Raw genomic sequence first — 4,850 nt, 5'->3', positions numbered from 1 at the left:
AATACTACGAATCCAAGAGGCCCTAGCTTTTTTATAAAAACTAATTGATTTTGAATGAGGAACTATAAGAATTAAACAAAGGTCCACATCAGGCATATATGACTCAAAGCTTACATGCTATAGTGTGGTATTTATTCATAATTTGGTTGCAAAATCTGATGCATGCAATACACGTGTACCTTACTAGTACTTCGAGTATGTGCAAAACACATAAATTCGAATTCCAATGGCACGCTACACGGTGTCTCTCTTACAGTTCATGAAGCCATGTGGCACATGTGGAGGCATTGTCGCGACCTCCTTGTGTGGATTGATCACAGTGACGTGGTGCTGGTTCCAGAAGAATGTACTCGTCCTCCTTGAGCCACACTGGCGGTACATGCACGAAGCAAAGATGTGCACGCACGCCACACACGCACTCACTCCCTTGCACGCACATGCGGGTACACGGGCGGACGCAATTTTGTACCAAGATCCACCCCATGTGATAATTTGACGCGTGTAAAGTCCTTCACTTCATTGATGGTCAACTAATACAGTGCATGCAAATTGAGTGGACGTGAGGGCGGAAGAAAGACATAACTACTCCACTGCACGCATGCGAGTAGTTAAATCATGGGTTGCTAGTAGTACTTCCATTGGTCTCCTTCGTATTTTGTGCCAAATTTTTATAGTAACATAATATTTACGCATTTGAGCAATGTAGTCTACTTGAAATTTAAGTTCCACTAAACTCATCGGGAGCCGTTTCGGGCCTCGAAACAAAAACCATCAATTAATCTTTACCTTATTCCCATCACATTCGAAAGTACTAGTGCTACAGTTAAGTGCAAGCCTGCTCACACCTACTAGTACGTACTAAACCTGAACGTGTTCCCACTATGCAGGTATTAGTACTAGTGCTAGTACTTAGGTTATAAAAAGGGGAACTACCTAACCAAAAATTACTCTACCTTTCCTCCTCATAAGTGCTTCTTCTTCGTCCGTCCTTGCCATGGCCGGTGAGCAGAGCTCTAGGTCGAGAACTACTCGTAACAAGGGAGCGACAACCAAGGCTGCAGAAAAAAGAGAGGGCTCGCTGCCACGCAGAGACCTCGAAAGATCTCTCACGGGAAGGTGATGGCTCCCAGGAGCGCCCTGGCCGCGGAGGCGAACATGCCGAGCCGGCGACGCTGGAGTCGTTATCCCTCGACGGCATGCCCGATCAGCTCAATAAGCACCTCAATAAGCAGAAGGAGTTCATCCACGGCTTGGTGGAGCTGCTGAAGGAGAGCCTCGACGACATGCCCGTTGAGCTCAATAAGCAGGGGGAGTTGACCGTCGGGTTGGTGATGCTGCTGAAGAAGAGCATTGCCTCGGAGAATAAGGCGACCAGCGAAATCCTACAACTTCAGGAGGACAAGGTGAAGCTCTGCCACGAGCTCGACCTATTGAAGGAGAAGAACGCCGGCTGGAAGAAGCTGCATGAGAGTAGTAGTTCCTCGATGAAGATGCTGCAGGCCCTCATCATGGAACAGAAGGAGGAGTTGGCGAAGCTCCGCATCGAGCACCCGGCTGCCGTGGAACAGATGATGAAGGCTCGCGTCGAGAAATCCCGGGTCATGGACAGAATGAAGAAGATGGCGGAGGAGACGCGCAAGGAGATATAGATCGTGGAGGCGATGAAGAAGCAGTTACGACTCCGCGGCGAATTAGATCATTTGGGGTGATAATCTTCCTTCTTCTTTTGCTCCTGTTTTTCTTCTTTTGCTTCGGGTGTTTCACCGCACGTGTCACGTTCTCTGCGAGGCATGAATAGAACAATTCTAACAATGAGATGACTGGCAAATTAGATCATTTTTATCGCCATATGGCACTGGGCTGCCATGTTTCGTGCTCCTCCGTCATAGTACTACTCCAGTGGAAAACTTGAGTATACCGCACGGTTCTTTGCTCCGCCTCAGGTCGTCGGCACATTTATATGAGCAATCAAATCACAAGGCCTCGCCTTCCAGCAATAATGAGCCATCAAATCACAAAAGGCCCTCGCCTCTCGTGAAAACGACCAAGCTAGACTGCCCTGCCCTCTAGCCTTTTAAAAAATGTATACTTTTGTACAGTAGTAGTATCGATGGATTGCGCCATGGAGCAAAACTAACAAGATGAAATTAAAGAAAAAAAGGTGGTACATAAAGAGAGCGCTCGTCGCCAAATTATGCATATAGTACTATTAAAGAAATAAATAAATTAGCATACCTATTTAATTCTTGGGTTCTTATTATTTATGCCACTACTCGGTTTTGCCATTAGAAGTTACAACTACTCAAAAATGCCATCAATCCATGAGATGCCTGCTCAAAAATGCAATTAGATATCTAAAAAATTCCATTGTTAAGTTTGATGATTGCTCAAAAATGACATTAGACATTGTTATTTTCACGTCAAACCCGTTAACCATGTTACATGAAAAAATAAGCCGATTCTCACAATGATAAGTGTGGCCCCTCTTGTCAGGAGTAACCAAGCGAATAATTTTACAGGAAAATAAGAACGCTGTTGGGATCAAGTAGACCCCACACTTTATTTTACTATAGTGAGATAGAGGGAGAGCTGGCATGTTGTTTCATCGGTATTTATGTCATTATAACATGGCAAAAGAGATTTGAGTCACAATAATGGTGTCCAGCACAACCCACCCCTCAAATAAAACTAAGCACCCTGGAATTCTTTGACAAAACTAAGCACCCTGAAATTCTTTGACAACTAAATTGATGGCTATATGATGTTGGCCATATATATTGTACGTATATAATGTGAAGAAACGAGTGGTAGTACTATACCAACTAAAAGATGAAATGTAAGAAATACTAGTATGTTCGTACTGAAGAGTTAAAGTAACGAGAAGAAACATAACATAGTTCTGCTGGGGGCTCAACACAACACACCTCTCAAATTAAACTAAGCACACCTGAAATTAAACTATGCAACTAATCCCGTAGACACTGCATTAGAACCACCATGAGCAACGCCACTTCCACTATCGGATATGGGGTTCGGGTAAAACTCTTAAGGTTCGAACGCTGGGGTGCGCACGAAGATCTCCTCCCTACCGATACACACCCTCTGCCTCGCCGCGGTTTCTAGCTAGCACGATGAACAACACAAGAGACACGATGTTTATACTGGTTCGGGCCACCGTTGTGGTGTAATACCCTAATCCAGTGTGTGGTGTGGTGGGTTGCCTCTTGGGCTGATGATGAACAGTATAGAGGAAGAACAGCCTCGTGAGGAGAGGTGCTCTTATGGTGGTGTGGAATGCGGATGAACTTCCCTCCCTTCTACTATGGTGGCTAGCCTTATTTATAGAGGCCCTGGTCCTCTTCCCAAATATTGAGCAGGAAGGGAGCCAACAACGGCCATTTTGAAAGGGGACAACTAGTACAAGCTATCCTGACTAAAGGTGGTCTTCGACTGCCAAAGGCACTGGTGATGACACCGTCTTGGGCTCCACGGTGAGCTCCGTCCTGCCGCTCTGTTGGCTTTGGTCTCGTTGCATCGATACGGAAACCTTTGCATGATGCCTCGGTACTCCGCGCCTGCACTTGCCTCCTTTGCACCAAAGAGGAAACGAGGACACTGCACGAGCTGGCGCCCGCCTGGCGCCCGCCTGGTCTTGATCGTCATGGCTTGCGTGATGAGCACCTCGCGAGGTACTCCTCGCCTTGATCTCTCCACCTCCTCGCGAGCCTGCCAGGTGAGGCCACTCCTGAGGAGGCCTTGTGTCGTCCGTCCCGCGAGGCTTGGCCCCTCGCGAGGGTCTTGAGTGTTGGTTGATGAAGACGGGTCATACTGGGCCACTAGTCGAGCCATGCAGCAGGCCGCAGGTAGGCAAGTCTGGGGACCCCCGTTCCTAGAACGCCAAAGGTAGCCCCCGGGCCCAAGGCGTGCTCGGACTTGGCTTAGCAAAGAAGCCAAAGGGCAAGTGTGGAGCGCCGCGGGCCCCAACAACCTGCGGCCTTGGTCGCCGCATGGCGATTGATTGGACGTGGGCGTCTCCGCTTCCCCATGCTGCCTCGGCAACTGCCCGACTGACAAAAGGCAGGTGTGGGCAAGGCTTGCCTTCATTGCTCTCCTTCGTCTTGCTCCAGACCCCCTTTCTTGCTTCCCCACTTCCAAAATCTCCAGATCTGCTTCACTCCTTCCCTTCCAGCAAGCAATGGCGCCCCGCAAGGTCAAGGTCGACGCGCTGCCGGCTTGGTATTCGCCGGCCCTGGATGCCCCCAATATGTCGGAGAAGAATCTCACCGCCACACACCTGATGACGGCAGTGGAGGGTAGCGAGATGGGGGAGACCAAACTCCGGGCTCGCTCTGCCGATCCGGAGGCCAAGGAGAGCACCTTCTACCCCTTCTTCATGAACGCCATTGTCACCGGCCTGGTTCCTCCCTTCTCCGACTTCTTCTATGCCATCCTCCGCCATTACAGGTTGCAGGCCCTTCATCTCCATCCATGACTCCATTCTCCTTTCGTCGATCTTCGCCTACTACTATGAGGCGCATGTCAGGGTGATGCCATCTGTGGCTCTGCTGTGCCACTTCTTCTCCCACTGAATTAACAGCGAGCACACCTTGGCGTGCGCCAACTTCATCGCGTACTCCAAGGCAAACGCGATCTCGAAGATTGGAAAGAGGGCCGACAACTTCTGGAGCAAGTGGGTCATGATGGATGCCAGATGTATACACTCCACTACAAAAAAAATACACTTCTGTGATGATACGTGTTTGTCACGGTAGGTCGCGTTTTTTGTCATGCATGTACATCCATGACAAATTTATGACAGAATCAAGATAGTCATACCTGTGCTACCGTAG

Source organism: Triticum dicoccoides, chromosome 5B, assembly GCF_002162155.2.
Source record: "Triticum dicoccoides isolate Atlit2015 ecotype Zavitan chromosome 5B, WEW_v2.0, whole genome shotgun sequence".
NCBI classification, from domain to species: domain Eukaryota; kingdom Viridiplantae; phylum Streptophyta; class Magnoliopsida; order Poales; family Poaceae; genus Triticum; species Triticum dicoccoides.
Note: the sequence above shows the minus strand (reverse complement) of the source record.